We start from the raw sequence: 26,266 nt of genomic DNA, 5'->3' as shown, positions 1-26,266 counted from the left end.
TTTGTGGGTACATCTGCAGCCAATCTAGGTGCATTTTGTGGGTACATCTGCAGCAAATATAGGTGCATTTTGTAGGTACATCTGCAGCCAATCTAGGTGCATTTTGTGGGGACATCTGCAGCCAATCTAGGTGCATCTTGTGGGGACATCTGCAGCCAACCTGAGGGCATTTTGTGGGGACATCTGCAGCCAATCTAGGTGCATTTTGTGGGTACATCTGCAGCCAATCGGTGCATTTTGTGGGGACATCTGCAGCCAACCTGAGGGCATTTTGTGGGGACATCTGCAGCCAATCTAGGTGCATTTTGTGGGTACATCTGCAGCAAATCTAGGTGCATTTTGTGGGTACATCTGCAGCCATTCTAGGTGCATTTTGTGGGGACATCTGCAGCCAACCTGAGGGCATTTTGTGGGGACATCTGCAGCCAACCTGAGGGCATTTTGTGGGGACATCTGCAGCCAATCTAGGTGCATTTTGTTGGGACATCTGCAGCCAATCTAGGTGCATTTTCTGGGGACATCTGCAGCCAATCTAGGTGCATTTTGTGGGTACATCTGCAGCCAATCTAGGTGCATTTTGTGGGTACATCTGCAGCCAATCTGAGTGAATTTTGTGGGTACATCTGCAGCCAATCTGAGTGCATTTTGTGGGTACATCTGCAGCAAATCTGACAGCATTTTGTGGGTACACCTGCAGCCAACCTGAGGGCATTTTGTGGGGACATCTGCAGCCAATCTAGGTGCATTTTGTGGGTACATCTGCAGCCAATCTAGGTGCATTTTGTGGGTACATCTGCAGCCAATCTAGGTGCATTTTGTGTGTACATCTGCAGCCAATCTAGGTGCATTTTGTGGGTACATCTGCAGCCAATCTAAGTGCATTTTGTGGGGACATCTGCAGCCAATCTGAGTGCATTTTGTGGGTACATCTGCAGCCAATCTAAGTGCATTTTGTGGGTACATCTGCAGCCAATCTGACAGCATTTTGTGAGTACACCTGCAGTCAACCTGAGAGCATTTTGTGGGTACATCTGCAGCCAATCTAGGTGCATTTTGTGGGGACATCTGCAGCCAATCTAGGTGCATTTTGTGGGGACATCTGCACTCAACCTGAGGGCATTTTGTGGGTACATCTGCAGCCAATCTAGGGGCATTTTGTGGGGACATCTGCAGCCAATCTAGGTGCATTTTGTGGGTACATCTGCAGCCAATCTAGGTGCATTTTGTGGGGACATCTGCAGCCAATCTAGGTGCATTTTGTGGGGACATCTGCAGTCAATCTGAGGGCATTTTGTGGGGACATCTGCAGCCAATCTAGGTGCATTTTGTGGGTACATCTGCAGCCAATCTAGGTGCATTTTGTGGGTACATCTGCAGCCAATATAGGTGCATTTTGTAGGTACATCTGCAGCCAATCTAGGTGCATTTTGTGGGGACATCTGCAGCCAATCTAGGTGCATCTTGTGGGGACATCTGCAGCCAACCTGAGGGCATTTTGTGGGGACATCTGCAGTCAATCTGAGGGCATTTTGTGGGGACATCTGCAGCCAATCTAGGTGCATTTTGTGGGTACATCTGCAGCCAATCTAGGTGCATTTTGTGGGTACATCTGCAGCCAATCTAGGGGCATTTTGTGGGGACATCTGCAGCCAATCTAGGTGCATTTTGTGGGTACATCTGCAGCCAATCTAGGTGCATCTTGTGGGGACATCTGCAGCCAATCTAGGTGCATCTTGTGGGGACATCTGCAGCCAATCTAGGGGCATTTTGTGGGTACATCTGCAGTCAATCTAGGTGCATTTTGTGGGGACATCTGCAGCCAATCTAGGTGCATTTTGTGGGGACATCTGCAGCCAATCTAGGTGCATTTTGTGTGGACATCTGCAGTCAATCTAGGTGCATTTTGTGGGGACATCTGCAGCCAATGTAGGTGCATTTTGTGGGTACATCTGCAGCCAATCTAGGTGCATTTTGTGGGTACATCTGCAGCCAATCTGAGTGCATTTTGTGGGTACATCTGCAGCCAATCTGAGTGCATTTTGTGGGTACATCTTCAGCCAATCTGAGTGCATTTTGTGGGTACATCTGCAGCAAATCTGACAGCATTTTCTGGGTACACCTGCAGCCAACCTGAGGGCATTTTGTGGGGACATCTGCAGCCAATCTAGGTGCATTTTGTGGGTACATCTGCAGCCAATCTGACAGCATTTTGTGGGTACACCTGCAGTCAACCTGAGAGCATTTTGTGGGTACACCTGCAGTCAACCTGAGAGCATTTTGTGGGGACATCTGCAGCCAACCTGAGGGCATTTTGTGTGTACATCTGCAGCCAATCTAGGTGCATTTTGTGGGGACATCTGCAGCCGATCTAGGTGCATTTTGTGGGGACATCTGCACTCAACCTGAGGGCATTTTGTGGGTACATCTGCAGCCAATCTAGGTGCATTTTGTGGGTACATCTGCAGCCAATCTAGGGGCATTTTGTGGGGACATCTGCAGCCAATCTAGGTGCATTTTGTGGGTACATCTGCAGCCAATCTAGGTGCATTTTGTGGGGACATCTGCAGCCAATCTAGGTGCATTTTGTGGGGACATCTGCAGTCAATCTGAGGGCATTTTGTGGGGACATCTGCAGCCAATCTAGGTGCATTTTGTGGGTACATCTGCAGCCAATCTAGGTGCATTTTGTGGGTACATCTGCAGCAAATATAGGTGCATTTTGTAGGTACATCTGCAGCCAATCTAGGTGCATTTTGTGGGGACATCTGCAGCCAATCTAGGTGCATCTTGTGGGGACATCTGCAGCCAATCGAGGTGCATTTTGTGGGTACATCTGCAGTCAATCTAGATGCATTTTGTGGGTACATCTGCAGCCAAACTATGTGCATTTTGTGGGGACATCTGCAGCCAATCTAGGTGCATTTTGTGGGTACATCTGCAGCAAATCTAGGTGCATTTTGTGGGTACATCTGCAGCCATTCTAGGTGCATTTTGTGGGGACATCTGCAGCCAACCTGAGGGCATTTTGTGGGGACATCTGCAGCCAACCTGAGGGCATTTTGTGGGGACATCTGCAGCCAATCTAGGTGCATTTTGTTGGGACATCTGCAGCCAATCTAGGTGCATTTTCTGGGGACATCTGCAGCCAATCTAGGTGCATTTTGTGGGTACATCTGCAGCCAATCTAGGTGCATTTTGTGGGTACATCTGCAGCCAATCTGAGTGCATTTTGTGGGTACATCTGCAGCCAATCTGAGTGCATTTTGTGGGTACATCTGCAGCAAATCTGACAGCATTTTGTGGGTACACCTGCAGCCAACCTGAGGGCATTTTGTGGGGACATCTGCAGCCAATCTAGGTGCATTTTGTGGGTACATCTGCAGCCAATCTAGGTGCATTTTGTGGGTACATCTGCAGCCAATCTAGGTGCATTTTGTGTGTACATCTGCAGCCAATCTAGGTGCATTTTGTGGGTACATCTGCAGCCAATCTAAGTGCATTTTGTGGGGACATCTGCAGCCAATCTGAGTGCATTTTGTGGGTACATCTGCAGCCAATCTAAGTGCATTTTGTGGGTACATCTGCAGCCAATCTGACAGCATTTTGTGAGTACACCTGCAGTCAACCTGAGAGCATTTTGTGGGTACATCTGCAGCCAATCTAGGTGCATTTTGTGGGGACATCTGCAGCCAATCTAGGTGCATTTTGTGGGGACATCTGCACTCAACCTGAGGGCATTTTGTGGGTACATCTGCAGCCAATCTAGGTGCATTTTGTGGGTACATCTGCAGCCAATCTAGGGGCATTTTGTGGGGACATCTGCAGCCAATCTAGGTGCATTTTGTGGGTACATCTGCAGCCAATCTAGGTGCATTTTGTGGGGACATCTGCAGCCAATCTAGGTGCATTTTGTGGGGACATCTGCAGTCAATCTGAGGGCATTTTGTGGGGACATCTGCAGCCAATCTAGGTGCATTTTGTGGGTACATCTGCAGCCAATCTAGGTGCATTTTGTGGGTACATCTGCAGCAAATATAGGTGCATTTTGTAGGTACATCTGCAGCCAATCTAGGTGCATTTTGTGGGGACATCTGCAGCCAATCTAGGTGCATCTTGTGGGGACATCTGCAGCCAACCTGAGGGCATTTTGTGGGGACATCTGCAGCCAATCTAGGTGCATTTTGTGGGTACATCTGCAGCCAATCGGTGCATTTTGTGGGGACATCTGCAGCCAACCTGAGGGCATTTTGTGGGGACATCTGCAGCCAATCTAGGTGCATTTTGTGGGTACATCTGCAGCAAATCTAGGTGCATTTTGTGGGTACATCTGCAGCCATTCTAGGTGCATTTTGTGGGGACATCTGCAGCCAACCTGAGGGCATTTTGTGGGGACATCTGCAGCCAACCTGAGGGCATTTTGTGGGGACATCTGCAGCCAATCTAGGTGCATTTTGTTGGGACATCTGCAGCCAATCTAGGTGCATTTTCTGGGGACATCTGCAGCCAATCTAGGTGCATTTTGTGGGTACATCTGCAGCCAATCTAGGTGCATTTTGTGGGTACATCTGCAGCCAATCTGAGTGAATTTTGTGGGTACATCTGCAGCCAATCTGAGTGCATTTTGTGGGTACATCTGCAGCAAATCTGACAGCATTTTGTGGGTACACCTGCAGCCAACCTGAGGGCATTTTGTGGGGACATCTGCAGCCAATCTAGGTGCATTTTGTGGGTACATCTGCAGCCAATCTAGGTGCATTTTGTGGGTACATCTGCAGCCAATCTAGGTGCATTTTGTGTGTACATCTGCAGCCAATCTAGGTGCATTTTGTGGGTACATCTGCAGCCAATCTAAGTGCATTTTGTGGGGACATCTGCAGCCAATCTGAGTGCATTTTGTGGGTACATCTGCAGCCAATCTAAGTGCATTTTGTGGGTACATCTGCAGCCAATCTGACAGCATTTTGTGAGTACACCTGCAGTCAACCTGAGAGCATTTTGTGGGTACATCTGCAGCCAATCTAGGTGCATTTTGTGGGGACATCTGCAGCCAATCTAGGTGCATTTTGTGGGGACATCTGCACTCAACCTGAGGGCATTTTGTGGGTACATCTGCAGCCAATCTAGGGGCATTTTGTGGGGACATCTGCAGCCAATCTAGGTGCATTTTGTGGGTACATCTGCAGCCAATCTAGGTGCATTTTGTGGGGACATCTGCAGCCAATCTAGGTGCATTTTGTGGGGACATCTGCAGTCAATCTGAGGGCATTTTGTGGGGACATCTGCAGCCAATCTAGGTGCATTTTGTGGGTACATCTGCAGCCAATCTAGGTGCATTTTGTGGGTACATCTGCAGCAAATATAGGTGCATTTTGTAGGTACATCTGCAGCCAATCTAGGTGCATTTTGTGGGGACATCTGCAGCCAATCTAGGTGCATCTTGTGGGGACATCTGCAGCCAACCTGAGGGCATTTTGTGGGGACATCTGCAGCCAATCTAGGTGCATTTTGTGGGTACATCTGCAGCCAATCTAGGTGCATTTTGTGGGGACATCTGCAGCCAATCTAGGTGCATTTTGTGGGGACATCTGCAGTCAATCTGAGGGCATTTTGTGGGGACATCTGCAGCCAATCTAGGTGCATTTTGTGGGTACATCTGCAGCCAATCTAGGTGCATTTTGTGGGTACATCTGCAGCAAATATAGGTGCATTTTGTAGGTACATCTGCAGCCAATCTAGGTGCATTTTGTGGGGACATCTGCAGCCAATCTAGGTGCATCTTGTGGGGACATCTGCAGCCAATCGAGGTGCATTTTGTGGGTACATCTGCAGTCAATCTAGATGCATTTTGTGGGTACATCTGCAGCCAAACTATGTGCATTTTGTGGGGACATCTGCAGCCAATCTAGGTGCATTTTGTGGGTACATCTGCAGCAAATCTAGGTGCATTTTGTGGGTACATCTGCAGCCATTCTAGGTGCATTTTGTGGGGACATCTGCAGCCAACCTGAGGGCATTTTGTGGGGACATCTGCAGCCAACCTGAGGGCATTTTGTGGGGACATCTGCAGCCAATCTAGGTGCATTTTGTTGGGACATCTGCAGCCAATCTAGGTGCATTTTCTGGGGACATCTGCAGCCAATCTAGGTGCATTTTGTGGGTACATCTGCAGCCAATCTAGGTGCATTTTGTGGGTACATCTGCAGCCAATCTGAGTGCATTTTGTGGGTACATCTGCAGCCAATCTGAGTGCATTTTGTGGGTACATCTGCAGCAAATCTGACAGCATTTTGTGGGTACACCTGCAGCCAACCTGAGGGCATTTTGTGGGGACATCTGCAGCCAATCTAGGTGCATTTTGTGGGTACATCTGCAGCCAATCTAGGTGCATTTTGTGGGTACATCTGCAGCCAATCTAGGTGCATTTTGTGTGTACATCTGCAGCCAATCTAGGTGCATTTTGTGGGTACATCTGCAGCCAATCTAAGTGCATTTTGTGGGGACATCTGCAGCCAATCTGAGTGCATTTTGTGGGTACATCTGCAGCCAATCTAAGTGCATTTTGTGGGTACATCTGCAGCCAATCTGACAGCATTTTGTGAGTACACCTGCAGTCAACCTGAGAGCATTTTGTGGGTACATCTGCAGCCAATCTAGGTGCATTTTGTGGGGACATCTGCAGCCAATCTAGGTGCATTTTGTGGGGACATCTGCACTCAACCTGAGGGCATTTTGTGGGTACATCTGCAGCCAATCTAGGTGCATTTTGTGGGTACATCTGCAGCCAATCTAGGGGCATTTTGTGGGGACATCTGCAGCCAATCTAGGTGCATTTTGTGGGTACATCTGCAGCCAATCTAGGTGCATTTTGTGGGGACATCTGCAGCCAATCTAGGTGCATTTTGTGGGGACATCTGCAGTCAATCTGAGGGCATTTTGTGGGGACATCTGCAGCCATTCTAGGTGCATTTTGTGGGGACATCTGCAGCCAACCTGAGGGCATTTTGTGGGGACATCTGCAGCCAACCTGAGGGCATTTTGTGGGGACATCTGCAGCCAATCTAGGTGCATTTTGTTGGGACATCTGCAGCCAATCTAGGTGCATTTTCTGGGGACATCTGCAGCCAATCTAGGTGCATTTTGTGGGTACATCTGCAGCCAATCTAGGTGCATTTTGTGGGTACATCTGCAGCCAATCTGAGTGAATTTTGTGGGTACATCTGCAGCCAATCTGAGTGCATTTTGTGGGTACATCTGCAGCAAATCTGACAGCATTTTGTGGGTACACCTGCAGCCAACCTGAGGGCATTTTGTGGGGACATCTGCAGCCAATCTAGGTGCATTTTGTGGGTACATCTGCAGCCAATCTAGGTGCATTTTGTGGGTACATCTGCAGCCAATCTAGGTGCATTTTGTGTGTACATCTGCAGCCAATCTAGGTGCATTTTGTGGGTACATCTGCAGCCAATCTAAGTGCATTTTGTGGGGACATCTGCAGCCAATCTGAGTGCATTTTGTGGGTACATCTGCAGCCAATCTAAGTGCATTTTGTGGGTACATCTGCAGCCAATCTGACAGCATTTTGTGAGTACACCTGCAGTCAACCTGAGAGCATTTTGTGGGTACATCTGCAGCCAATCTAGGTGCATTTTGTGGGGACATCTGCAGCCAATCTAGGTGCATTTTGTGGGGACATCTGCACTCAACCTGAGGGCATTTTGTGGGTACATCTGCAGCCAATCTAGGTGCATTTTGTGGGTACATCTGCAGCCAATCTAGGGGCATTTTGTGGGGACATCTGCAGCCAATCTAGGTGCATTTTGTGGGTACATCTGCAGCCAATCTAGGTGCATTTTGTGGGGACATCTGCAGCCAATCTAGGTGCATTTTGTGGGGACATCTGCAGTCAATCTGAGGGCATTTTGTGGGGACATCTGCAGCCAATCTAGGTGCATTTTGTGGGTACATCTGCAGCCAATCTAGGTGCATTTTGTGGGTACATCTGCAGCAAATATAGGTGCATTTTGTAGGTACATCTGCAGCCAATCTAGGTGCATTTTGTGGGGACATCTGCAGCCAATCTAGGTGCATCTTGTGGGGACATCTGCAGCCAATCGAGGTGCATTTTGTGGGTACATCTGCAGTCAATCTAGATGCATTTTGTGGGTACATCTGCAGCCAAACTATGTGCATTTTGTGGGGACATCTGCAGCCAATCTAGGTGCATTTTGTGGGGACATCTGCAGCCAATCTAGGGGCATTTTGTGGGGACATCTGCAGCCAATCTAGGTGCATTTTGTGGGTACATCTGCAGCAAATCTAGGTGCATTTTGTGGGTACATCTGCAGCAAATCTAGGTGCATTTTGTGGGTACATCTGCAGCCAATCTAGGTGCATCTTGTGGGGACATCTGCAGCCAATCTAGGTGCATCTTGTGGGGACATCTGCAGCCAATCTAGGGGCATTTTGTGGGTACATCTGCAGTCAATCTAGGTGCATTTTGTGGGGACATCTGCAGCCAATCTAGGTGCATTTTGTGGGGACATCTGCAGCCAATCTAGGTGCATTTTGTGTGGACATCTGCAGTCAATCTAGGTGCATTTTGTGGGGACATCTGCAGCCAATGTAGGTGCATTTTGTGGGTACATCTGCAGCCAATCTAGGTGCATTTTGTGGGTACATCTGCAGCCAATCTGAGTGCATTTTGTGGGTACATCTGCAGCCAATCTGAGTGCATTTTGTGGGTACATCTTCAGCCAATCTGAGTGCATTTTGTGGGTACATCTGCAGCAAATCTGACAGCATTTTCTGGGTACACCTGCAGCCAACCTGAGGGCATTTTGTGGGGACATCTGCAGCCAATCTAGGTGCATTTTGTGGGTACATCTGCAGCCAATCTGACAGCATTTTGTGGGTACACCTGCAGTCAACCTGAGAGCATTTTGTGGGTACACCTGCAGTCAACCTGAGAGCATTTTGTGGGGACATCTGCAGCCAACCTGAGGGCATTTTGTGTGTACATCTGCAGCCAATCTAGGTGCATTTTGTGGGTACATCTGCAGCCAATCTAGGGGCATTTTGTGGGGACATCTGCAGCCAATCTAGGTGCATTTTGTGGGTACATCTGCAGCCAATCTAGGTGCATTTTGTGGGGACATCTGCAGCCAATCTAGGTGCATTTTGTGGGGACATCTGCAGTCAATCTGAGGGCATTTTGTGGGGACATCTGCAGCCAATCTAGGTGCATTTTGTGGGTACATCTGCAGCCAATCTAGGTGCATTTTGTGGGTACATCTGCAGCAAATATAGGTGCATTTTGTAGGTACATCTGCAGCCAATCTAGGTGCATTTTGTGGGGACATCTGCAGCCAATCTAGGTGCATCTTGTGGGGACATCTGCAGCCAATCGAGGTGCATTTTGTGGGTACATCTGCAGTCAATCTAGATGCATTTTGTGGGTACATCTGCAGCCAAACTATGTGCATTTTGTGGGGACATCTGCAGCCAATCTAGGTGCATTTTGTGGGGACATCTGCAGCCAATCTAGGGGCATTTTGTGGGGACATCTGCAGCCAATCTAGGTGCATTTTGTGGGTACATCTGCAGCAAATCTAGGTGCATTTTGTGGGTACATCTGCAGCAAATCTAGGTGCATTTTGTGGGTACATCTGCAGCCAATCTAGGTGCATCTTGTGGGGACATCTGCAGCCAATCTAGGTGCATCTTGTGGGGACATCTGCAGCCAATCTAGGGGCATTTTGTGGGTACATCTGCAGTCAATCTAGGTGCATTTTGTGGGGACATCTGCAGCCAATCTAGGTGCATTTTGTGGGGACATCTGCAGCCAATCTAGGTGCATTTTGTGTGGACATCTGCAGTCAATCTAGGTGCATTTTGTGGGGACATCTGCAGCCAATGTAGGTGCATTTTGTGGGTACATCTGCAGCCAATCTAGGTGCATTTTGTGGGTACATCTGCAGCCAATCTGAGTGCATTTTGTGGGTACATCTGCAGCCAATCTGAGTGCATTTTGTGGGTACATCTTCAGCCAATCTGAGTGCATTTTGTGGGTACATCTGCAGCAAATCTGACAGCATTTTCTGGGTACACCTGCAGCCAACCTGAGGGCATTTTGTGGGGACATCTGCAGCCAATCTAGGTGCATTTTGTGGGTACATCTGCAGCCAATCTGACAGCATTTTGTGGGTACACCTGCAGTCAACCTGAGAGCATTTTGTGGGTACACCTGCAGTCAACCTGAGAGCATTTTGTGGGGACATCTGCAGCCAACCTGAGGGCATTTTGTGTGTACATCTGCAGCCAATCTAGGTGCATTTTGTGGGGACATCTGCAGCCGATCTAGGTGCATTTTGTGGGTACATCTGCAGCCAATCTAGGTGCATTTTGTGGGGACATCTGCAGCCAATCTAGGTGCATTTTGTGGGTACATCTGCAGCTAATCTAGGTGCATTTTGTAGGTACATCTGCAGCCAATCTAAGTGCATTTTGTGGGGACATCTGCGGCCAATCTAAGTGCATTTTGTGCGTGCATCTGCAGCCAATCTAAGTGCATTTTGTGCATACATCTGCAGCCAATCTAGGTGCATTTTGTGGGTACATCTGCAGCCAATCTAGGTGCATTTTATGGGTACATCTGCAGCCAATCTAGGTGCATTTTGTGGGTACATCTGCAGCCAATCTAAGTGCATTTTGTGGGTACATCTGCAGCCAATCTGAGTACATTTTGTGGGTACATCTGCAGCCAATCTGACAGCATTTTGTGGGTACAACTGCAGCCAATCTGACAGCATTTTGTGGGCACATCTGCAGCCAATCTGACAGCATATTGTGGGTACATCTGCAGCCAATCTGAGTGCATTTTGTGGGGAAACTGCTGCTAGATTTTTTTTTCGCGAAGTTGGACAGCACTGCTATAGGGCAATATGAATCGCACATATCTGGATTTTCCTGGGTTTTAATAAAAGGGTTATGTATGCTTCACACATTGGGCTTGATTCACTAAGACCAATAGCATGCCTTATCGAAATTAACATGCCTTATCAGAGATAGCATGCCTTATCTGAGTTAACATGCCTTATCAGAGATAGCACGCCTTATCAGAGCTAACACGACTTATCAGAGTAACATAGCTAGCGCTATGAACTTATGCCTGATTGACAATGACGAGAGCTCCACTTGTCCTGCCCTGAGTCCCTGCAGGTTCATAGTGCTCGCTATGCTACTCTGATAAGTCGTGTTATCTCTGATAAAGTGTTATGTCTGATAAGGCGGGCTATCTCTAATAAGGTGTGTTAACTCGGGTAAGGCATGCTATTTGTCTTAGTGAATCAAGCCCATGGAGTCTGGCAAAGTATCCATTGTAGAAAGTCTGAAGCAAAGCTGGGGTGGTTCAACAGCGTTGAAGTCGCCACAGAGCAATATGGGACCAGAGGATAATCCGTGTATATATGAGACTAATTTATCTAATATATCAGCCTGAAAAGGAGGGGGGACATAGACAGAGGCAACCGTTATAGTGCATCCTTCATATAAGAATTGTATAACCACAAAACAACCAAGATGATCAGAGTGAACTGACAAAACTTTAACCTCCTTGGCGGTAACCCCGTGTGTGACACGGGGTAAGCCGCCGGAGGGTGCCGCTCAGGCCCTGCTGGGCCGATTTACTTAATTTTTTTTTGCTGGACGCAGCTAGCACTTTGCTAGCTGCGCCAGCACCCCGATCGCCGCCGCCGCGCGCCCGATCGCCGCTATCCGGTGCGGCGCGCGGCCCCCCCCCCCCAGAACCCGAGCGCTGCCTGGCCAATCAGTGCCAGGCAGCGCCGAGGGGTGGATCGGGTCTCCCAATGACGTCCCAACGTCGCTGACGTCGGTGACGTCATCCCGCCCCGTCGCCATGGCGACGGGGGAAGCCCTCCAGGAAATCCCGTTCTTTGAACGGGATTTCCTGATCGCCTATCGCCGGAGGCTGGGGGGATGCCGCTGAGCAGCGGCTATCATGTAGCGAGCCCTCGGCTCGCTACATGATAAAAAAAAAAAAAAATTAAAAAAAACTGTTGCGCTTCCCCCTGGCGGTATTTTTCATACCGCCAAGGGGGTTAATCAGGGCTTTTTTTGTGACTAAAATGATGGTGCCCCTGGAGTAAGAGGAATACACGTTAGCAATCCATGGTTTCTTCAATGCTGTTAGTCTGGAGCTTATTAGATGCGTTTCCTGCAAACATATAATGGCCTCGATTCACTAACCGGTGCTAACTCAGTAAGCACGCCTTAAGGCTTTGGACATGCAAACTAGGGTGTTAAGTAGTTTGCATGGGCAAAGCTGTTAGTGATTGCACGCTATCCGGTGCGCTCGAAACGTCGCACCGGTGCACGCAAAAGGTCGCACCGTACGCTTGCAAAATAGCTGTTCAGGCTATTTTGGACTCGGACGGTGTGGCCTTTCACGTGCATCGGTGTGACGTTTTGGGGCGCAGCGCTAAACTTTGCGCGTGCAAACTCGTGCGCGAATATTAGCGCATGAAGCAGCAGTTTCCCTGTCCTAAGTACCTTTTCACTGGCGTGCTAACACTTAGCACCCTTTAGTGAATCAAGGCCAATGTGAGGGTTGAATTTCTGTAAAGAGTCAAATACCAAGCATCTCTTAATGAGGTGGTTAATTCCCCTCACATTCCATGACAAAATATTGATATCAGCCATTATCACATATCCCATTCAATATGACAAAACGAATGCAGAGAATTCTGAAACTAACACTGTCAGCTGCAGTAGCCCCACCCAAACCCACCCCGCAAGACCAGAACACTATTAGAACATTCTACTGATCTATCTGGGACATTCAGGATTAGCTGTCAAAAACATAGGCATCCAGTTATCGTAGAATCATGAAGTCATAGCAAAAATGGAGAGCAGGAAAGATGAAAAATGATCAGCATGGGAGAACGTCTCAGGGGAGACCAACTAGTTTTCAGTCCATCCTGTAAGAGAACCGTGTTCTACAACATACTCATCTTATACTGTAGAGGTTTCAATAACAGTAAATTAACATGCATACAGAGGCTGATCTAAAACTGAAAGGCGAGAGTTGCTATCACATAGAGGCAGAAACTAAAAAAACATATCTAATGTAGTAAGATTAACGTCAAAATAAAGCAAGTGTGTCAGCAGCCCATCATGAGTAGCAGAGTCACTTAAAGTGAACCAGCGATGAAGCTCCCTCATGTATTTTACCATATATATCAGTGGGAACATTAGAGAAAACACATACCCTGCTCTCTGTTTCATTCTTCACTGCTCAGCCTGCTTCTTATCGGCCCTGATAAAATCCCCGACTGAGCATTCAGTCTGGCTTTGCTCAGGAATCATTATAGCTGAGTCTGTCTTCTCTGATGTCTTTTGAAGCCCAAGCCTGCCCCCTTCTGGCTCTGCTATAATGACTCCGCTATAATGATTCCTGAGCAAAGCCAGACTGAATGCTCAGTCAGGGATTTTATCAGTGCTGATTAAAAGCAGGCTGAGCAGTGAAGAATGAAACAGAGAGCAGGGTAGGTATTTTCTCTAATGTTCCCACTGATATATATGGTAAAATACATGAGGGTGTTTCGTCTCTGGTTCAATTTAAGCATAATGAGAAACAAAATTGGCAGGAAAAGTTTTCATCTAGGAGCTCGACGCTGTTGTGAAGGATCAGAGCCCAGACCCTCCAGCCAGTCCATAGCCTCAAAAGGAGTTGAAAAAAAGAGCACCTTATCCTCATGAACCACACACAACTTAGCTGGAAAAATCATACTATACTTCAGTTGCTTTTCACGCAGTATTTTCTTGACATCAAAAAAAGCAAGTCTCTGTTTTTGGATTTCAACAGAAAAATCTTGATAGATGAATTTGTGAGTCAGTCTTTATTGCAGAAAAAAGTACATACGTATTTTTTTTGTTTGACACACCGAGCCATATGCAATTTGAGGTGATAAGAAGCAGTGTGCAAACTTCCAATCACCTGACATCACTCCAGATTTAGGAAACCGGCCCTTAGTTTATGTTCAATTTCTTCAGCATTTCCTAGCGAGTCGCATGGGGAACGTTGCATATGGCCTATGACTTGCCGTCCAGGTCACATTCCATTGCAAATTTCTGCCGCATGCACCTAAATCCCTAGCCATGCATGGCACGGCTAGGTGCTCTAGATGTTTACTTGCATAATTTAAAGTGCCATCCTGCAAGACGCATGCCAGTTAGTGGAAACCGGCAATTACTGGAGAATTCAATCCAATCGCTGGCTTTATCTGAACCATGTCCAAGTGAGAAAAGCTTTATAGCTAATAGCGGTTTCCTGAGCATTTCTCCTACATGCCGAGTGATGGGTAAGCAGGGTTTTGTGCTGTCCTTTAGCACTCCAGCACAGCTGCCTCCTTCCCCTGGAAGATCCATCACTGTGTCCACCACCATCGGTTGCTAGGAGGAGAGTGCCGTGGGTGATCTTGACGGTTCAGCTCAAGCCAGCGTGGGTTGACAGTGACAGGGGAGTCTGGCATGTAGCAAGCAGACATCGGGTGAGTGCCAGGAAACCTGGCATGTAGCGGCGTTGAGCGGCAGCGGCTGTGGTTGTCTGGTGGGAAGCGGCAGCAGGGAGGATACTTCAATCAAAATCATAAGGAGAAGAAAGAGGACAGAAGGAAGAAGTCACAGACGAAATGGGATATGATAAATAAAAAAAAATACTGTATTTTTTTTCCCAAAAAGTTTATTACCAGTTTCAATACTAAATAAGTAAAGGGTCAAAAGTGACCCTCTGTAAATATTTTCCTGGAAGGGGATGAACATCCTGAGTTTGTCTTAGTAAAGGGGGCTACCAGATGATCCCCCATGAGCACCCCAGGACCTATCCCCACATGTGTGATGATAGTTACCCCCACCTTCTCCTGGCTACCGAAGGTGGGATGAGCCCCATAATATGGACAAGGGCTTTGTAGGAGAGAGGGAGGATTTGTCACCCCTCTCTTACAGAGCCCCCATATATGTGTGCTGGTATGGCTCAGTATGGTGATGCTCCACCATATTACCTACTTCATTACTTGCGTTCCTCCGCTCGCAGTGTCACTTCCTGCAATGCTGCCCATTGTGTTAAGTGGGCGGCATTGCAGGAAATGACGCGGCGAGCGGTGGAGCGCAAGTGAGGAAGTAGGTAATTGCTTCTGCGTTCGCTGCTGGCTGATTTAAATTTAGCAAAAATAGCTAAATGGGGGGGTGCGGACGGGAGCTCCAGGTGAGACAGGGGGGGTCTGAACCCCCTCCCCACCGCTGCTCCCCCTTCCTGGCTGCTACGCCGTCCAGGCTACCTATCGGGGGAGGGGGGAAGCGGGGGTGCGGCATCCTCACAAGTTTGCCTCAGGCAGCAAAAAGTCTAGGACCGGCCCTAATGACAGACAGAGAGATATTCCCTGAATCTCCTCTCCTGGCATATCAGCAGCCACTCAGTGTTAACCAGCTGATTGCCATGAATAGACCAGCACAAAATAGAACATCTCTCTGTTAAATTTTAACAAATACATACATTCAAAAAGGAAGAAATCTGAAAATATAGGACTCTTAAAAGATTAGTAAAGCTGCATACACACGTGAGATTTGAGAAGTATTTGAAAAACCAACAATTGATCTGCCGGGAATCATTGTAAATAGATTTGCAAAATACCTCCAAAGACAGTGACCACAGATATTTGTCTCTGGATAGTGTAATGGTTAAGGGCTCTGCCTTTGAAGCACTCAACCTGGATTTGAACCTCGACCTGAACAGCCAGCACCTATTCAATAAGGAGTCCTTGGGTTAGACTCCCTAACACTGCTACTGCCTAATGAGCACTTAGTGGCTGCAGCTCTGGCACTTTAACTCCGCCAACAGAAAAGTGCAATATAAATGTTATTTGTCTTGTCAGTCTTTCAAATCCATCTTAACGGATATGGTCTGTTGATGATTAAACAAAGTGAGAATGAGATCACCAGATGTTTCTTAACTCTTGTTTGCAGAGTGCATGCCTGAAAAAGAAGGAAGTAAATAGACTATAAAAGCATTTCTTGGGTCTTTTTAACTGATAATTTACATTAGTACAAACATGTTAAAAAGTTACTTTAAAGGGATACTGTAGGTGGGTCGGGGGAAAATGAGCTGAACTTACCCGGGGCTTCTAATGGTCCCCCGCAGACATCCTGTGCCTGCGCAGCCACTCACCGATGCTCCGGCCCCGCCTCCGGTTCACTTCTGGAATTTCTGACTTTAAAGTCTGTGTTGCCATGTCCTCACTCCCGCTGATGTCACCAGGAGTGTACTGCGCAGACACAGACCATACTGGGCCTGCGCTGTGCGCTCTTGATGACATCAGCAGGAGTGAGGACACGGCAACGCAGGCGCAGTGGTTTTCAGACTTTAAAGTCTGAAATTCCAGAAGTGAACCGGAGGCGGGGCCGGAGCATCGGTGAGTGGCTGCGCCTACACAGGATGTCTGCAGGGGGACCGTTAGAAGCTTTGGGTAAGTTCAACTCATTTTCCCCTGACCCCCCTACAGTATCCCGTTAAAGAGCACCTGAGATGGGGATACATAGAAGAAATATACATACCTGGGACTTCCTCCAGCCCCCTCCGGCCTGATCGCTCCCTTGTCATCTTCAGTTGCCACCTGGGTCGTGCGCAACTGGTCCCGGTAAGTTGTCCAATTGGAGCCAGTTGGCGCAAGGGCAGTCTAGCCACGCGCTGTCCCTCATCTTGCTCCCGTCGGCCGGAGCATTCTGTGCCTGCGCAGTAGTACTGTGCAAGCACAGAATGAACCCAGCAGCTGGAGCAAGACGAGGGAGCGCCCATGCAGCCTGGGCGCACATGTGTATTTGGCTCCGGACTGGAGGACTTTCCAGGGCCAATGGCAGAAGAATCAAGAGGTGGAGGAGTATGGCAAGGGAGCGATGTGCAGAATGTTCATGGTGACGGACGCATGATCGAGACGGGAGGGCAGACGGTCTGCAGATGCGCAGTTGCACACGGCTTCTGGCCAGGTCACGCAGCTAACGTAACCGATAATGGGAGAATGGAGGGCACCCAGAGAGCATGCTCAGTTCTTGAAAGAATGAACCACGCATGTGCAAAATGCTGATGGACAATGGGCGGGTGATCGAAGTGGGACGGCGGACAGGCCAGGCATTCGCAGTTGCGCACGACTACAGGCAGGGCTGCACAGCTAATGGAGTCGCCAGCTGGAGAATAAAGGGGACCCAGAGAGCATTACTTATTCATTGTATTTATAAAGTGCCAACTGTCAGGAACCGGCCCGCGGCACGCCTGCGTATACGGGTCCCGACTGCGGGTTTGACCAGACTGAGAGGGGAAGCAGCCTTAGTCAAGCTAAAACAAGGCTGGGACCCCTCAGAACACCTCTCACTGCCACCACTAGCGGCTCGCTAGACACTTCCACTCTGCTGTCGAGTCCTCAGCGCGCACTCCGCGTTTTCGTATTTGGGTCAGCTTTGCGCTTAGGCCGAATACGAGAACGCCACGCACCCACACACACAGTACAGTTGTACAGTAACACAGCACAATCAGACACTGACTTGTAATGCAAGTTACACTGTCGTGCAGCAAAACCCCTAACAGTCGTTCCGAACGATACTGTTAGCTACTCGCACTGGCGTTTCGTACGTTGGGTCAGCTGCGCGCTTTAGGCCAACGTATGACAAACGCCCCCACACACACAATGCAATTACAATTTCATATGGTAGTGTTGCTCAAACATACAACTAGGCACGGACTTATACACAGCTACACTGCAGTCTCCTTTAGGCTATGAGTGTTAGTTTAGTACGGCAGAAGTCAAGCTTATTAAATAATAATTTAATATTCCAGAAAAACATAGAACAATGCAGAACTTAATATATACAAAAGATTACAAAAAACAAAGTAAAAATAGTTACAAGATAAAAGTTACAAAGATAACACACACAGATATTTGCGTAAAATAAAAATGGGGATTAAAAAAACGTTACCAACTTGAAGGTCTCAACGTTGTCGGCAGGAGCATGCCGCTTGTTCGACCAGAAGTCGAGATCAACTCTAGCTATGCGCTAACTCCAAGAGCAGATGATCACTAGGTATCTGTCTCTGCTTTTTATACTCTGAAGTGTCCCCTGGGGCATTTAATGTCCAGCCCCCAGGAACTAATGCAGTTTCCCCGTTTGTGACATCACCGAACGCTTGTCATAATCTTTCTTGTGATATGCAAACTTCAAAGGGGTCCCTGTTTTAGCTTCTTGAAGTTTGCAGAATTCAATAGGTGAGATTGTATCCTACCAGACATCAAAAAGCTTCCTTGCCTATTGAAGGGGACTGGTCCATTCACTGAAGACAATGGCAGCTGTCTACATTAATACAAAAGATCACAGCGTACAGTTCCTCTGGACAGCCAGAAACAGGTAATGAGGTTCCCTTTTGTCTGTCTATTGACACCACACACAATCACATTAATAGTCCATGAAGCTAGCTGCCAATATCTTCAAGCCATACTGGCTGACCTCCACCTCTGAAAGATATACAGCAGACATAAAAATGATAGAATAGGTGTCTGTACTCCCTAATATCATCAGCACCTCAATATATCTCCACACCAACATATTATGCAGTGCTGAGCATGGTTAGTTCTTGAAAAAATGAACCGTGCAGAGAATTCTCATGGTGATAGGCACGTGATCGAAACGGTCGGACGGACGGGTTGCACATGACTCCCGGATGGATTGTGCACCCAACGGAGCCGCCAGCTGGAGAATGAAGGGTGCTGAAGGACCGCACAGGCTACGGTGGGCTGGAGGGAGCCCCAGGTATGCTCAGTTTAGGTTTTTATTTAGGACTAATCAGTGTCCTTTTAAGCAAAATAAAGCGCGTAAAGTCTTACTGCACGATGAGTAGAGACGAATGCGATACATTACCTGCAATACATTATGCTGTACTCATCATGTGTAAGACTTTACGCATGTAATTCCTGAATAACGCAGTATGTTGCATATGTTACAGCGAAAACCAGAAGTCCGCCAAAGTGGGAACTGGTAAGCTATTTCTCAAAATGACCAATTTAGTTGTAACATCACTGACCAAAGTCAAACTTTGGCCAGCCAATGTGCCAAATGGCTTTCCTGCCATTTTACTATGTGCCTGTTGTTGTGTCACTATTTTGAACATGACAGAATCTGGAGAGGTGGGAAGGTTAGGATTAGACAGAGGAGAGGGGGAGGTTAGTGGTAGACACAGAAGAGGGGAGGTTAGTGTTAAGCAAAAGAGAGGGGAGATTAATCTTAAAGGAGAACTGTAGTGAGAGGTATATGGAGGCTACCATATTTATTTCCGTTTAAGTAATACCAGTTGCCTGGCAGTCCTGCTGATCCTCTGCCTCTGGTACTTTCAGCCATAGACCCAGAACAAGCATGCGGCAGAACAGGCGTTTCTGACAAATTTGACAGATATGACAAGATTAGCTGCATGCTTGCTTCTGGTGTGATTCAGACACTTCTTCAGCCAAATAGACCAGCAGGGCTGCCAGGCAACTGGTATTGCTTAAAAGGAAATAAATATGGCAGGGAGCTTAGTGTTATGCAGAGGAGAGTGTAGATTAGTATTAGGCACTAGAGAGGTGTAGGTTAGTGTTAGGCTTAGGCCTGCAGGTTGCACATTAACCACTTGAGGACCCACCCTTTACCCCCCCCCCCTTAAGGACCAGCGTTGAATTCTGTGATCTGTGCTGGGTGGGCTCTACAGCCCCCAGCACAGATCAAACACCAGGCAGAGAGATCAGATCACCCCCCTTTTTTCCCCACTAGGGGGATGATGTGCTGGGGGGGGGGTCCGATCTCTCCTGCCTGCGTGTGGCTGGCGGGGGGGGGGCACCTCAAAGCCCCCCCCCCGCGGCGAAATTCCGTTTCCCCCTCTCCTACCTGGCCCCCTGGTGATCGGGGCTGCACAGGACGCTATCCGTCCTGTGCAGCCTGTGACAGGACGTCCCCTGTCACATGGTGGCGATCCCCGGCCGCTGCTTTCGGCGCTGCTGCGCAGCAGCGCCGTAAAATGTAAACAAAGCGGATTATTTCCGCTTGTGTTTACATTTAGCCTGCGAGCCACGATCGGCGGCCCGCAGGCTATTCACGGAGCCCCCCGCCGTGAATTGACAGGAAGCAGCTGCTCGCGCGAGCGGCTGCTTCCTGATTAATTAGCCTGCAGTCGGCGACGCAGAACTGCGTCGCTGGTCCTGCAGCTGCCACTTTGCCGACGCGCAGTATGAGTGCGCAGTCGGCAAGTGGTTAAGAAGAAAACCCTTTTTTTGTCCCCTCACCAGACAAGGTATACAATACAGATAGAAGGTACGATGTACTCTATTTTACAGTGTTCCCCAACCCTGTTCTCAAGGCCCACCAACAGTGCATGTTTTGTGGAAATCCACAGAGGTAGTTAATCTAATTACCAGCCTGGATGTGTGTTATTTCCTGCAAAACGTACTGTTGGTGGGCCCTGAGGACAGGGTTGGGGAGCCCTGCTCTGTTACATCTTAAATTGGCCACATCTCTTGCCACTTCCCACAATGGGAACTGGCCACACTTCTGGCTTTGGCCCTAGCATATACACCCCTTGTCTGGTAGTGCACAGCATTATTACAACAAAACCTGATGCACCACAGACTCAACAAAACAATGTTAATTGGGCCCATTGTGGGACTACTGAAAAGTGTTGCTATGCAATTGCTATAATGCATGCAATTGGCACAGTGGGAATGCACCCTTTGTTTGTGTGTAGTTCTATCACAAAGACATTTTTATTGCTTATATAGGCAAATGTAGATAAATCAGGAGTGAGAAGAGTGGACAGAAATAATGTTATGCAAAACAGTTGTTTGTTCAAGAGTTACCTGTGCTGAGCAACCTGCAAGATTCAAAGAGGAACTGTAACCAAGGATTGAACTTCATCAAAAGGCGTAGCTGATACCCCCCTTCCCACAAGAAATCTACAAGGGTAAATTAAAGGAAATAGGGATTTTTATTACCAAAAAAATTCAATATTAATTAATAAAAAACAAAAGATGCAGCAGTAATCAGAGGCCACCGAAAGAAAGCTCTATTAGTGGCCAGAAAAGGAGGTTAAATTCATCTAAGTGCTAGGTTGTATGACCGAGCAATAAATTGTTAAAGTGGCGAAGTGCTGAATTGTAAAAAATCACTTGGTCACTAGGGGGTGTAAACCACTGGTCCTCAAGAGGTAAGGTAAAAGGGGTTAGAGAGCTAATACTGTGGTTTAGGGAAGGCCCTACAGGTCGAGACCTCTGCAACCCTTATTGCTACGCCACTGAGGCCATAGTAAAAGCTGTACCGTGCCATTACTGAGACAGCATCTAAAGCAGATGGTGCATTTGTACCACCCTGTTCATGATCACTCATGTATACACCTGTTCGCTGTTACTAAACAGATTACTAATGATCTTTTTTTATTCTTTGATTCCATCTTGTTAATGACAGAAGAATCCCCTTTCAGCATTTAGTGGAGGCTGACTTGGCGCCTCTCCAGACTGCTACTAAAACAAATTCTGCTTTAACCCCAGGCTATTTCCTCCCTAAAAATAACAGTGAAATCATTATTTGGAATAAAGAGGATGCGGAGGTTGTACTTAATAAGAATGAACATAGAACAGATGCCAACTGAGAATTGACACACTAGTTGGTGTACATCACCTACCAACTAGTTTCGTTTTCCTTGAAATTCAACCTAACAATACCCAACACCTGACATTTTTTGCAGTGCTGTATAGTCTTGTCCCTTAAAGGGAACCTAAAGCGAGGCCTCCATATTTATTTCCTTCTAAACAACACCAGTTGCCTGGCTATCCTGCTGATCTCTTTGGCTGCAATTGCGTCCACATTACACGCATGAAACAAGCATGCAACTAATACACTCAGAGTACCTGATCTGTATGCATGTTCAGGGTTTATGACAACGAGGCAATATGCATTGTTTAAAAGGAAATAAACATGACAGCCTCTATATCCCTCTTGATTTAGATTCCCTTTAACTGTCCCTCAGAGGGTCTCACAATCTAATCCCTACCATAGTCACATGTCCATCATAGTCTAGGGCCAATTTTAGGGGGAAGGTTTTCGCCCACATTCCAAAAACATACAGATGAGTTCATTAACTTATCTGTATGTTTTTGGAATGTGGGCGAAAACCCAGAGGGCCCAGAGGAGACCCACGCAGACTCAGGGAGAACATACAAACTCCTTGCAGATAGTGCCCTGGCTGGAATTAGAACCCAGGGACCCAGCGCTGCAAGGCGGGAGTGCTATCCACTACGCCACCGTGCTGCTAATGAAAAACAACTTAATCTATTGTTAATCCTAAATTATGAACAGAGTTTGAAGTCATACAAGAATGCCAAAAACAGCACTGCTTTCCAGATTTCACTACTAAAAAACAAACAAACAAAGGTGATACTTACTCTCTCTATACTAGAGGTAAAGACTTAAAATATATTCCAGAATTTCTGGTAAACTAAATTGGTTGACACCTTCCTTGCCTTAAAGAGACTCCGTAACAAAAATTGCATTCTGTTTTTTATCATCCTACAAGTTCCAAAAGCTATTCTAATGTGTTCTGGCTAACTGCAGCACTTTATACTATCACTGTCTCTGTAATAAATCAATGTATCTTTCCCGTCAGACTTGTCGGCCTGTGTCTGGAAGGCTGCCAAGTTCTTCAGTGTTGTGGTTCTGCTATGAACTCATCCTTCCAGGCCCCTCTCTGCACACTGCCTGTGTGTTATTTAGATTAGAGCAGCTTCTCTCTTCTCTCTTATCTTTTACAAGCTGGATAAATCGTCCTCTGATCTGGCTGGGCTTTTACATACTGAGGAATTACAAACAAGGGCAAAGCTGTTTGCAGGAAGAAAAGAGCAGCCTGAAACTTCAGTGCATGAGAGATGCAGGGGGAAAGAAACACACAAATGATCTCTTGAGATTCAAAAGGAATGCTTTATACAGCCTGCTTGTGTATGGATGTATTTTTCTATGTGTGGACATACATCAACCTACTTCCTGTCTTGGTGGCCATTTTGTTTGTTTACAAACAAACTTTTTAAAACTGTTTTTAACCACTTTTAATGCGGCGAGGAGCGGCGAAATTGTGACAGAGGGTAATAGGAGATGTCCCCTAACGCACTGGTATGTTTACTTTTGAGCGATTTTAACAATACAGATTCTCTTTAAAGAAGAACTTTAACCAAGGATCAAACTTCATTCCAGTCAGTGGCTGATACCCCCTTTCCCACAAGAAATCTTTACCTTTTCTCCGAATAGATCATCATGGAGGTCTGTATGGCTGATATTGTGGTGTAACCCCTCCCATGGTATGATGGGACCAAGGTCTTCCTGACAGTTTGTTGTCTGTGAACTTTGTTGCATTGTGGGAAATAATGGCTTTTTCCAAATGCCAAGCAAATAATATCTCCCTCTGTGCATACAACACTAAGTAAAGAACATACCGTACAGATCACCTGGCAGAGCTAAAGATGTCACCAACAATTATACATTTCAGAATCAGGGAGAGGAAAGATTTTACAATGGGCAAACACTGACTAAATAATCTGTAAATTAATATTGTAACCAATAAGCAATTTTATTCATCGTGTTATTTTCACTACAGTTTAGTCAACCTTTTCCCTTCAATATCCAGGCCACCAGATGAAGTTTGTGAGGTGTCAGGAAAAAGATGCAGCCCTGACATAACATTTGGGAGAGTTTTTGGCAGAATCATTGTTTTGTCTCTGACAATTAAGGGAGAAGAGGAAACCAAAGCCTCTTGGAGCAGTACAGAATTATTGCTCGTACTGTCGACTTCTCTGTCATACGTTTCTTCAGGAACCAAAACATCCATACTGGAGGAAAAGCATAGAGAAGCAGAGGAGGACAAGGCAACTACTCCCACTGCTGACTGACAATGGTTCCTCAAGAAAAACTGAAGTAGTTTGTGGTTGTGTATTGAGGCAAAAAAGATCTTACACTCGCGTTCCAAATCGCTGGATCATCTAATCAAACATTGTGTGATTCAGTGATCATCACTCGTCGTCTATCACGGTTCTCGATAAAAAGTCTGAGAGGTATACAGCCTTCAAATTCGACATGTTGTTTTCTGCCCAGAATAGGAGAGGGACAATTTCTGGTGACGATATCCTGCTGTGAGTTCCACCTTGATTTTGTATGTAGTTCCTCAATGCCAACTCACTGTTAGACCCACTGCAATCTGGATTTCGGCCTGCCCACTCAACCGAAACTGGTCTCACCAAAGTGGTCAATGACCTTGCCTTAGCTAAAGCTGAAGGTAAATACTCCATTCTCCTCCTTCTTGATCTTTCAGCAGCTTTTGACACAGTAGATCATCCCCTACTCCTCCAGTCCATGGGCATTCACGATCTTGCCCTGTCCTGGCTTTCATCCTACCTCTCCAACCGCTCCTTCACGACCGCCTTCAATGAGTCCTCATCCACCCCCAACCACCTCTCGGTGGGAGTCCCCCAAGGTTCGGTCCTTGGCCCCCTACTGTTCACCCTATACACATCCTCCATTGGCAAGGTTATCTCCTCCATGGGTTTTAACTATCATCTGTATGCAGATGACACCCAGATCTACCTCCACACCCCTGACATATCCACCACTACCATGGACAAGGTCTCCTCCTGTCTATCAGCCATCTCCTCCTCGATGTCCGCTAGGTTCCTGAAACTAAACCTAGACAAAACGGAATTTATGATCTTCCCACCCCGGACATCCATAAACCTCCCAGATGTGCATGTCACTGTTAACCACACTACCATTCACCCTACCTCTCAAGCCCGCTGTCTGGGTGTCACCCTGGACTCCGCACTCTCCTTCACTCCCCACATCCAAAACCTCACAAAGTCCTGCAACTTCCACCTTCGTAACATCTGTAAGATTCGCCCTTTCCTGACCTCTGCCACCACCAAACTCCTCATCAATGCCCTCATAATTTCCCGCCTTGACTACTGCAATGCCCTGCTGTCTGGTCTCCCTATGACCCGAACAGCCCCACTGCAGTCCATCATGAATGCAGCAGCCAGAATTATCCACTGCTCCCATCGCTCCACCATGGCGGATCCCCTCCTTGAATCCCTCCACTGGCTTCCTATCCAGTCCAGAATCAGATTCAAGATACTGTGTCTGTCCTACAAATCTGTCCACAAAACCTGTCCAACCTACATTTCCGATCTTACTCAGAGGTACACACCTAGCCGCTCACTCCGCTCTTCCAATGAACTTCGCCTAACCGCCCCCCCGCATCACCCAGTCCCATGCACGCCTCCAGGACTTCTCAAGAGCTGCTCCAACACTATGGAACTCCCTACCTCCACCCATTAGGGCAGCCCCCTCCTTCAACATCTTCAAGAAAGCCCTCAAAACTCATCTTTACACTCTGGCCTACTACCCCTCACAAGTGCTCTAAACCCACAGCTGAACTCTGGTCTCCTACCTCTCGTGTCCCTACCTCTCCCTTTAGATTGTAAGCCTTTGGGCAGGGTCCTCCTCCTTTTGTGTGCAACCTGATCATGCACCTCCATTACTGTGAACCCATGCTAGGCATCTGAGTGAACCTAACTTGCCTAATCTCCATGCTCCCCTCCAGTGACTGACTAAGCATTACCTTGTACTCATACTGTGCTGCATGATCTGATGTTTCTTGTATTCAGGTATTGTCATGTTGCTGTATGTCACCCCTAAATATTGTATGTATCCCTATTTATTGTCCAGCTGTAACGATCGGTGTAACACAGAGAGGGTCTGATTACCAGTGATCTGCAGTATCACCGAGAATACAGATATATACCCGATTATTGATGCTCTGCAGTATCACCGATAATCAGATATATCTCTAACCTCTGGACACCTGGGTGATAAGATGTTTGGTGCAACAGAAATACTTTGAGGACTGCACCTGAGGAGCAGGTGCACAACAGTAAGGAATACTGCACAGAAGTACGTTCCTTCCGTTAGCCTAGACTCTCCCAGGGGAGGAGCTAGGCTGAGAGTAGGACGGACAGAGAGTGAGTGACACCAGTGAGGGTGTCACTAACAGGTCTGGGAACTGCCTCTAACAGTAAGGCCAGTTCTCGAGGTTGGGCAAGGCAGGTCGTTAACACACAGACAGATAAGGTACAGATTCAGGAGACAGATA

The 26,266-nt window shown here is 47.3% G+C and overlaps 1 long non-coding RNA gene across 1 annotated transcript in view; it reads right to left on the bottom strand.

Annotated features, from left to right (window-relative positions):
• Nucleotides 1-15,342: 15,342 nt before the first annotated feature.
• LOC137533938 (uncharacterized) overlaps nt 15,343-26,266 on the bottom strand; it is a 230,370-nt gene continuing 219,446 nt past the window's right edge. Inside the window, exons 3-4 of the long non-coding RNA XR_011024256.1 lie at nt 20,940-21,035; nt 15,343-16,047 (exon numbers count right to left, since the gene is read on the bottom strand). This is a non-coding gene — a long non-coding RNA (uncharacterized lncRNA). The remainder of the gene's footprint in view (nt 16,048-20,939; nt 21,036-26,266) is intronic.

The sequence above is a fragment of the Hyperolius riggenbachi genome, chromosome 10, assembly GCF_040937935.1.
Source record: "Hyperolius riggenbachi isolate aHypRig1 chromosome 10, aHypRig1.pri, whole genome shotgun sequence".
Lineage (NCBI taxonomy): Eukaryota > Metazoa > Chordata > Amphibia > Anura > Hyperoliidae > Hyperolius > Hyperolius riggenbachi.
This window is presented reverse-complemented; position numbering and strand designations above follow the sequence as displayed.